The sequence below is a fragment of the Sarcophilus harrisii genome, chromosome 5, assembly GCF_902635505.1.
Source record: "Sarcophilus harrisii chromosome 5, mSarHar1.11, whole genome shotgun sequence".
Taxonomy (NCBI): domain Eukaryota; kingdom Metazoa; phylum Chordata; class Mammalia; order Dasyuromorphia; family Dasyuridae; genus Sarcophilus; species Sarcophilus harrisii.
The window spans coordinates 14,751,348-14,762,457 of record NC_045430.1 but is presented as its reverse complement, the minus strand read 5'-3'; positions in this window follow the sequence as shown (position 1 = coordinate 14,762,457).

Genomic DNA, 11,110 nt, shown 5'->3' with positions numbered 1-11,110 from the left:
GGGCCTCCCACCTTTGTAAAAAGGGGTAGGGGCAGAGGTGTCATTTCATATCTTCTTTGGAACCAGGCTTGTTCTTTATAATTTTGTAACTCTCTCTCTCTCTCTCTCTCTCTCTCTCTCTCTCTCTCTCTCTCTCTCTCTCTCTGTCTCTCTGCCTTTGTTTCTCTCTGTGTGTTTCTGTTTCTCTCTGTCTGTCTATCTCTGTCTCTGTCTCTCTGTCTCTATCTCTCTTCCATCCCTCTTTTTCTGTGTATGATTGTTTAATACAGGACCATTTTCAAGGGAATGGGGGGAAAGGGGGGCAAAAGTCCAGAGTTGGGGTACTGAGACAAAACCTGTGAAGAGCCCCCAACAAAGGGATCTACCATTGCTTCTGCTATTTCTCAGGAGGTCGGGAAACTTACCTTCTCCCTCTTAGGATCAAATTTTCAGCAGTCAAAATGCTATTTTTCAACTGAACTATCATTAGCAAAAGACTTTTTCTGACTTGTAGATTATGCATACTATATAATCAGATGCTGGGTGGACAGTGGCTATAGAACTCCTCAAATACATTAAATTTGTTTGCCATATTTGATTGCTTTAAAAACATATGGGGAAAAACACACATAGGGAATCATTCATAAATAAACTGAAGAGAGGGGATTGGGTACTAGATGCACAGTTTGGGAGACCTGGATTTGAATCCTACTTCAGATACTGTGTGACCCTCAGAAAGTCATTTAATTTCTCTGTGTTTCAGTTTCCTTTTCCACAAAATGAGGAGTTTGGATTTTTAGATCTCTTCCAACTCTAAATAAATGATCTAATTTAAAAAAAAGGGGGGGGACAAAAAACAGAATGAACACAGCCATAAATATCCATAACTGTATGTGGGACAAATTCAGCTGGGGAAGGGAAAGGAATGGCAAGATCTTGGAGGATTCATTTACACAGGAATTGAGCCCCAGAGAGGTTACATTGCTTCCCCAGGGTTACAAAGCTAGTAATAGTAATAATAAAAACTTACAATAATATTGTCTCTGAGATTTAAAATTCCCTTTTTGAGGCTAGCCTTGTGAGATAAGGAACACAAGAATTATTATCTCCATCTTACAAATTAGAGTTGGAAAGGAATTAGGATTTGTTGTATTGTAGACTTAACTCCATGCAGCTCAGCATCCTCACTATACACCTGGGGAAACTGAGGCACAGAAAGAAGTGACTTTCTCAAGATCAGACAGGATAGTAGAACCAAGATTTGAAGCTAGGAGCTCTTATTCTAGTGGTCTTTCCTTGATATATTGCTGGAAAATTTGCCCAGCCACTTCATTTTTATGTGAAACACACATGGGCCAAGGGACTGAAGAGCCCATCCTCTCCCTCTTCTGTAAGGGTGCCCTCTTAGCTCTGGACCTGAACAAACAGATGATGTTAAATCCTGTCAGAATTTTACCTTTAATGAGAGGGATCCAGAAATTTTCTCTCCTATTCTTAGTTTCTTTACACTCCTACCTAAGAGCTCTAAGAGAAAATTATTGAAAGCTTCCATTTGATTGAAGTCTCAACTCTTCCAGAAAGGACACTTAAAGCTTCCATTTGGCTGAAGTTTAGGCCTTTCCAGAAGGGACACCTAGAAAGATCACCTCTAAACCAAGACAAGAATTTAGTTCCTCAAAACAAAAGAAATGCTCAGCACAAAAGCTCACATTAACCAAAACTTAAAATAGGATATAGTAACATAACTACTGTGAGACTCTTCCAGGACTTAAAATATCAGAATATGAAGCAGTTTGCAGAACTGCTAAATAGCCATTTTATATCCCCATTGGTTTTGTTGTGCCGCCTTCAACTTCAAGACACTTAGCTAACCAGACAGGGTGGGGGAACTCATCTCTTAGAAGTTAGATTTTTCCTTTGAGAAGAGTGTAGTTGTAGAATCTGCTTCCTGTTTTTTCAGCCTAGGAGCATCCAAACTCTTGAATGTCTGAGGCTTTTTCCAAGGCTGCAAAATATCCATCTTGGGATTGCCATTCAGGTGATTTTAATCAGGAAAGAACATAAGGAAGGAAAAACATCTAGGGCGCTGAGGTTCAATCTAAGACTCACCTAAGCCAATGCTTATTTTAGCTGTCATGTATTTTCAGTCGACATGTTATTGGATTGGGGAAAAGGATGGTCTTTCCTCCAATGACTCATGGGAAATCCAGGGGGAGATTCCAGGTTTTCAACACTATCTGTAGATGAGAAGAGAGAGCATAGAACCCATTTTTCCTTTTGAAAACTGAGAGCCTTTTTCCTGCCATCAATAGGGTTTGAATCCCCATCTCTGGGCTAGATCAGAGCTTTACATGGATACAATAAAAATTGAAGAATTTAAGTGCTTAGATCTCTGGTCCTAAGAACAAGGATCCTAGGAGCACACAAATGAGGCTTTGCCCTTCCTCCACTCCTATCCCTAAGTGCTTCCCCTGAAGTCCAGTCTCTGGCTGGATCCCTACTGTCTGCTTTCTTACACCCCCAATGGCAACTGCCTGCCTGCCTGGACTTCTGCCTGTTCTCTGGTGCCAGACTCCCTGACAACACCATGTTCCTCAGGCCTGCCAGAAAGATGTCTGTCTGTTTCCTACTATCAGAACTTTCTGATGCCAACTGTCCACTTGTCTTGACCTCTTCCTGTGGCTAATTGCTTAGACTTTACTTGATGACTTCTCCATCCCCGTGGTGCAGTCGGGTCATCAGATGCCAGTCGTCCCTTGGTCTGATGTACCACACCACTGGCTGAAGCTGACTAAAACATCGCTCCAGGGTGAGAAACCTTGAAAACTGGCAAATTTTTGGTAGCCATCTCAGCCCAGGAGTGCAGCATTGGCCAATTTGCACGAGCAATTGGCCTCTGTAAGGTCTCTCAGGATCAGTCGGTGTCTTCCACAATTCAGGTAGATAATCTCCCTCTGGCCCCCAGTTCAATTCAATTAAGCTCAACTCAAACACCAGGAGCCTCATTTTGGGAAATGGAACCCAAAAGAGATGGAAAAACTTGTACAAGTTCACCTAGAAGATTAGTCTCCTAACTCGGGCCTGTTGACTCCCAACTGAGTGCTGTCTCTGCTATATTATACTACCTGGCTTATTTATTGGAAAGTAAATCTCCCAAGAAAACTACCTTATTTTGGCTAGTTCTAGTTATTATTAGCACTAAGAGGGAGTTTGAAGGCCTGGAATTAGTCTCCACACCTCTATCCAGCTAGAACACAAACCTTCATGTTACACCTTCCAATTCCAGCCCCCTCATCTGTTGTCTTGCCCTGTTGGACATGAGCGGAGAGATTGTCTTCCTTGGTTAGGTTTGAATTTCTGGAGCTGAGCATGGTGTCTGGAAATATAGTAAATGCTGAATAAATGCTTGTTCATTCATTCATTCACCTCCTCTCCCCCACAGATTTACTGGTATTGCCTGGAGTCCCTGTAGCTTGTTATGTTGTTGTTGAGTGTTTCAGTCATTTGGGATTTTCTTGGTGAGGATATTAGAGTGGTTTGCCATTTCTTATCTCCAGCTCATTTTCCAGATGAGGAAACCGAGGCAAACCTCATTAAGTGACTTTCCCAAGTTCACACAGCTAGGAAATGTCTGAGACTGGATTTGAATTCAGGTCTTCTGGGCTCTGGTCCCAGTGTTCTATCCACTGAATCACTTAGCTTGCTAAACTTTCCCCTACTCCTGAATATACTCGATCTCTGGGAAAGGTAAGCAATCATTAAGCCCTTTATGAGTTGGTTTTTCGGGACCTTGTGAACACCACGGGTTAGCTGAGGAGAAACTGAGTGAGGGAGCTGGAGTAGGAAAGAGAGGGAGAAATGCTAGGGTCCTCACTGAGCCGTCTCAGATGCTGGGCCTAGTCAGGGCAGTGGTGAAATAAACAATGGCTCTCCTGACATTCTCTTTCTACCTGCCCACCCTCCATCTCAATATCCTTTGCTACGATCTTTCTCCTACCCCCTAATTGCAGGTATATTCCAAGTCTCTGTCCTGGGCCCTGTTTGCTCCTTTTTTCATGTGGAAACTTCATTAGGTGTCTTGGATTTAATTATCAGCATTATGCAGATGACTCCCCAAAGTACGGAAGTCTCTCTGGAGCTCTAGGCTCACATTATCCCAGCTCATTGGATTTTCATAAACTCTAATGTTCAAAACAGAACTCATTCTCTTTCCCCTCAAACCAACCCCTCTTCCAAATGTTCTTATTTTGGTTGAGAACAATTCTAGCCTCCTACTCTAATCAGTGTCATCCCCAAGTGCTTACTCTCCCTCACCCCTCATGGCCAATCAGTTGTCAAACAGGATCCCTTCTCTGTCCACAAGACCCCCCACCTTCATTCAGGTCCTTATATTATCTCTGATTATTGGACTATTCCAGTTGTCTTCCTGTCTCATTTCTCCACATTACAGATCCATCCTAGGCTCAGCTACCAAAATGATTTTCCTAACAGCACAGGATGACAACTGTTCTTCTCAACTAAAATCCCACTGTCTACAGAAAGCCTTCCCCAGCCCCTCTTAATTCCAGTGCCTTCCCTCTGTTAATTATTTCACTTTTATATTGAGTTTACCTTGCTTTGTATATATCTGTTTGCATGTTGTCTCCTTCATTAGACTGTAAGCTCCTTGAGGGCAGGAACTCTTTGGCATTTTTTTTGGTATCCCCAACACTTAGTACAATGCCTGGCACATAGATTAATGAATTAATAAATAATAAATGTTTATTTAAGCATTAATAAATGTTTATTGAATATAGCTGTATATAGTTGTTTGCTTTTTGTCGTCTCCCCTATTAGATTGTAAGCTCCTGGAGGGAGGGAATATCTTTTGCCTTTTTTTGTATCCCTGGCAGTTAATTCAATGCCTGCACATAGTAGATTAATAGATGTTCATTGAATTTAATTGTATATAGTTGTTTGCTTTTTGGCTCCCCAATTAGATTATAAACTCCTGAAGGGCAGAGAACTGACTGTCTTTGCCTCTTTTTTGTATCCCCAGCACTTAACATGGAGTGGGTACGTAAATAAATTTATTGAATCCTCTTGTTGAATAAGTTTCTCCCTCCTGTTTCTAGGAGCAAATTTAACTCTATTTGAAGGCGTCTACAAGTTATAAGCTGGCTCCAAGTTATCTTTCCGACCTAATTGCATGTTACTTTCCTTCATACAGTTTGCCTTCCAACCAAACTAGCTTTCTTGTTATTATTCACAGTTTTCCCACCTCTCTATTTTTGCCCAGCTCCCCTTGCCTGAGATGTTCTCTCTCTTCACATCTGCCTCATAGACCCCCCCTGTTTTTTCCAAAGCTTTGTTCAAATACCACCTTCTACATGAAACCTTTTCTGATCCTTCCAAATGCTGGTCCCCCTATTCCTGTTCCCATTTCCTCCTCTTCCATCCCATTACAATGGGAATATACATACACACTATGCTATCCTCATAGGATGTAATGTCCTTGAGGGTAGAGGCTATTTCACTTTTGCATTATACCTTGTGTGCCTCTGATCATTATTATCTATGTGCTCTTAGGCAAATCATTTTGAAAATCAAGCCTTTTCCTCAGTAAAATGGGGGGCTTGGACTAGTCTCCGAGACTCCTTCCAGATGTTGATCCTTCTATTGTCCCCATGTGACCTTACTCCAAGATACATAAGTGTATAAAAATGCTTTTGGTTGCTTGATTGATCCCAGGCATCTGGATTTTATGGATTTCTCTTCATCACTAGCAACAGTTTAGCAGTCAAAAAGTGAACAAGAAAACAAAATTATGGGATCATATTAAAATTTTAAAATGTATATATTTAAATGGTATCCTAAGGGACTGGAAAAATCTGAACTACAAATAGATTGAAAAGACAGTGAGAAGATATAAAAAGTAGACAAGTATGGCTTGAAATTAGGATGTGACCTAAGAGACATCAAAGTCAAGGTCACATACGATGTAGAAAGGAGGTTTAAGAGCAAAAGATGGCAGATGGATAGCCCAAATGCTTACAGAGGGTAAAAGACTTAAAGGATGTCTGCCATGTTGGTGAGTGGATTCTTCATGGGGGATTGATGGAAGGATAGGCCCAAGAGTGACATGGGGGGAGGAGAAATCATGAATGAGTTGTGATGTGTAGCAATTTGGGGGGTAGAAATGGGGGACGATGCTCATATTAGTGATATCATAGATCCATTCCTTGGGGATTGAGGGGATGAACAATCCCCCACCAGGGGAAGGTTGCTTATTCTATTTTGATATTTACAATTTGCCAGTTGGAAATATCATTTCTTTCCTCAGTTTTCTGAGTGTACTTTATCATAGAGCTTGAGCTTAGAAGGGTCTTCCACTCTCATCATTTACAGATGAAGAAACTGAGGTTTAGAGTGAGATGCTCAAGGTTATAGAACTAGTAACTGACAACCTATAAATTCTCTCCACTCCCCCATGTGCTTGAGAGTCTTTTTCCCAGAGCCCAATCGTAATAATAGTTCAGGTTTCTGGGACACATTATGGCTTAGAACTCATTTTCAACCTTGGGAGGTTGAGGGACTGACAATTATTATCTCCATTTTACAGATGGGAAAACTAGACAAGGACAAATGAAATAATTCACGGTCAAACGGCTGTTAAATGTAAGACACAGGATTCAAGCCCAGTTTTTTAGACTCTGATTTAAGTGGTCTTTCCAGACCACTGGGCACACTGATGGCCATCCTTCCCTTAACGTCCCTCTTGGCTGATGTCTTCCACCTTGGATCCCTCAAATGTCCTGCTTTTCTGATATGGTAGGAAAAAAAGTGAGATTGATGCCAGAGAATTTGAATCCGGTGTCTGCTACTTACTTAGGCATGTCACTTAGCACTCTCGGCTTCAGCTCTCCTCTAAAAATAAAGAGGTTGGACTAAATGACCTCAAAGGTCCTTTTCAACTTTATCTACGAGCCCATTTTGAGCCCCAGTCTATACCACAGGGAAGGAGGATTAGACTTCATTTCCCAGTAGATTTCCTTCAGTTCTAAATCCTGAAATCCTCTGAGGATGATACCTTTCCTGACGGGGTGACTGCCAAATGAACATCCCTTCCCCCCTAAAAAAAAACCCAATATAGGACCTTTCATTTGGAAACCAGTGGGAAAGCCTGGCTGACCTCTTTTCTCCATCTCTGTCCCATGTGATCTGACCCTCCCATCTGCCTTGGGTCTTTGCCTAATGATCCACATGCCCTCTGGGACTCTCATCTGGGATGGTCACCAATGTGGGAAGCCCAGGAAGCAATGGCAGAGGGGACTGCCCCCAGTGATATTGAAAAGACAGAAGGCAAATTATATTAAAATCAGTGCCACACAATATAGGTTGTTCTCCGGGCCAGCACCATCTTCCCCTCCCCCATCTTACTTTTTTCTTTTTAAAAATAGACCTACTCTCAAGGAAGTATCAGGCCATCTGGGTCCCAGGCATGACGTGTTTGTGTGACATTGGATAAGTTATTCAAAGTTTCTGGACCAGTCAATTGAGGCGAACAGAATCAATATTGTGATCCATCGAGGTCTTTCTAGGATGCTTTATTGCAGTGTGGAGGGATAAACCTTAGTTTTTCAAAGGCTTGGATCCAAGAGTGGGCAGTTCCTTCACAATTGTCAGGGCTTCCCAGGCCATCTTGGATGTGGGGCCAGTCTTGCTGAATTCTTGTGGAGAGCTCCATCACCAGGTCCATCATGGGAAATGGGGGAAGGGAGGAAACTCAGTCACAATAACCCTGGAAGACTCTCTACTAAGTTGGAGAGAGGTTAAGGTCTGTGGTAGTGAAGGAAGCTCTCACAAAAGAGAGAGTATTAAAGTGCTTATTGTAATCACCAACATCTCCATTGGCCCCACTTTCACCAGCTCTCCCTCTGATACCATCACTATCACCTCTGTCATCATCATAGTCATCCTCACTACCATAGTCATCATCACTATTACCACCCTCCCCTTTTATAGAGAAAGAAATTGAGTCTCAGAGAGATTATTATATGCCCTGCCTAGAGTCATAAAACTAGTAATAACAGCCAAAATTTATATGGAATTTTAAAATTTGCAAAAGACTTCACAAATACAGTCACATTTGATTCTCATAACAACCTTGGGAGGTAGATACTATGAGTATTCTCATTTTTACAGATAAGAAAACTGAGGCAGACAGAAGTTAAGGGACTTTCCCAGAATCCCCCAGCTAGTACATGTCCGAAGCAGTTTTCGAATTTAGATGTTCCTAGCCAATCTTTCTAATGTGTCCCCTGGCTGCCTAATAAGTGTGTGAAGGTGTATTTGAATGTATAACTTTTTAACATTAAGAGCAGCCCCTTATTCACTACCCCATTGGTTCTTAGCCTATCTTAGAAGCCTAAATTTTCAGAATCAGAGACATTATAGTCCTATATTAGTATATATTTCCTGTTGAGACCTCAGTTTTCTAATCTTGAGTATTATGTTCAGTTGCAAGCTCCTTCAAAGACCAGCTGACAAGACTATTCTAACAGGAAGTCTTTTCTGGCCCTTCCAGCTGCTAGAGCATTCTTAAAGAAATCTTGAATCTCTTTGCCCCCCTTTTTCTCTCCCTCTCTCTTTTCCCCATAACTCTTTTCCTCTTCCTCCATCCCCCATCTCTTTCTCTCCCTCACTCTCACACATACACAAATCCCTTTTGACAGAATATAAATTCAACTATTTCATTTCTATCTTCAAATCTCCAGTACCTACCTTGGCTCCTGGCACATAGTAGGTACACATAACAGTAGCTGCTTGTTGAGTGGGTAGTTGTGGGCATCATATTCTGGTCAGGGCATTTGCAAATAAGAGGCAGAAGATAGCATCAGGATCGTAGGTAATGGGAGACTAGGCTATAGAAAGGGTCAGTAGAAGAAACTTAGGAAACGAGATTTGGAGATGTGGATCACAGGATCAGAAATTGAAAGGTTGAGGAGACCTCAGCACCACCTAATTCAAGCCTTCATGTTACAGATGAGGAAACTGAGACTCAGAGAGATTGAATGATTTGCCAGAGTCACCTACGGTCACTGTCTTCAAGCATTAGAAGCATTGCTATGTGAAGAGATTTGTTTTTGTTCTACTTAACCCCAGAGGAGAGAATTAGGAAAAATGAGGAGAAATTGCAATCATTCAATGAATAAACATTTATTAATCACCTACTATGTTCCAGGCATTGGTGGAAGAAAGACAAAATCCAAAAATAGTCCCTACCCTCATTCCAGAAGGGAAGACAATATGTATGTATGTAGACATATACAAACTACTACAAAAGGCTTCTTAAAATGAGTGCTGTTGAGAAGTGTGATGAGTATCACTGGAAAGTAGTGAGGTCTTCATCACTGGAGCTCTGCAAGTGGAAGCTAAATAGAGACTTTTGGGGGATGATGCAGAGGGGATTATTTTTGAGTTGGGAGATGGGGTTGAATTGCATAACTTCTAAGGTTCCTTTCTGCTCGGTCGGGCATGTCTGTGGTTCTAGGAAATGGTTGTGTCAGTGCTCAAAGTCTTTCCAAGACTGAAAGAAGCAATTTTCAGACCTTGCTGTGACTCACAAATACTTCATCCTGTATATATCCACCAGCTATCTCATTCTTATTGGATGTACCAGACTTAATGAGTTCTGTTCCTACTGTGGCTTGTCTCTTAGATGAATAACCTGGAGGAATCAAAGGAGGCAGTGAGGAGTCCCCTTGGACTCAGTCTTGAGTGGCTTCATATTGTGTCTCCATGTAAGATCAGTCCAATGTAGAAATGCATTAGAGAAGTAACTGAATGACTTGGGAAGGAGGAGATATCAGGTTCAGGACCACTCCCCCTCCATCACCTTCCACAGATAGCCCTTGAACCACAAAAGCTTAACATCCTTAGGAATCACCTAGCCTATTCTCCTTTATTTTACAGACAAGGAAACAGACTCAGGCATGGAAAGTAACTTGTCCAAAGTCACATAACAAGTGTGATAGAGCTGGATTAGAACTCATCTCTTGAACTGCAATACTCTTTCTACCTTACTACCAAATTATATTTCCTCTAGTCCCTAATACTATTGTTGCACACAGTAGGCTTTCAATAAATGCTAGTTGAATGAATGAATGGACTCACCATGATGGGAGACATCAGAAGAGTATAGACTTTATAACAAGGATTCTTAACTGTGTGTACACAGTAGGCTTTCAATAAATGCTAGTTGAATGAATGAATGGACTCACCATGATGGCAGAAATCAGAAGATTATAGATTTTATAACAGGGATTCTTAACTGTGTGCATACAGTAGGCTTTCAATAAATGCTTGTTGAATGAATGAATGGACTCATTGTGTTGGAAGAGAACAGAAGAATAGGGGTTCTTAAATCGTGTGTGTGTGTGTGTGTGTGTGTGTGTGATGGTCCCCTTTGACAGTCAGTCTGGTGAAGTCTCTGGATCCCTTCTCAGGAAAATATTTGTAAATTAATAATAATGAAATTATTAATAATTAATTAATTAATAATAATAATGAAATAATGAAATACTGGATTGTAAAGGGAAAGAATTATGTTGGAGTATAGTTATCAATGAGAAGGTAGGTGGCGCCATAGATTGCATCAAGCACCAGACTTGAAGTCAAGAAGACTCATCCTTCTGAGTTCAAATCCAACTTCAGACGCTTACTAGCTGTGTGACCCACAGTGAGTTATTTAACCTTGTTTGCCTCAGTTTTCTCACCTGTAAAATGAGCTGGAGAAGGCAGTAACTTTGTCAAGAAAACCCCAAATGAGTTTTAATGGGATCATGAAAACCAGACATGACTGAACAAGTGGTTATCAATATATTAAAAGTTCCAAGATCTTTTCAAACCGATCCACCAATCACCGAGGGATCCATGGACTCCATATGAACAATTCTTATTTTTGATCTTGAAGGGATCTTGAAGCTCATTCAGCGTGAGCCCCTTTATCTAAAGAAGAAGAAACTCAGAAGCTGAGAAATTACTGTGATTTGGAAAAGCTTCAGAAGAAGAAGACCTGGGTTCAAATCCTCCCTCTGAAATTCCCTGTGTGACTTCCTTCTTGGGCCTCAGTTTCCTTGTCTGTTAAAGA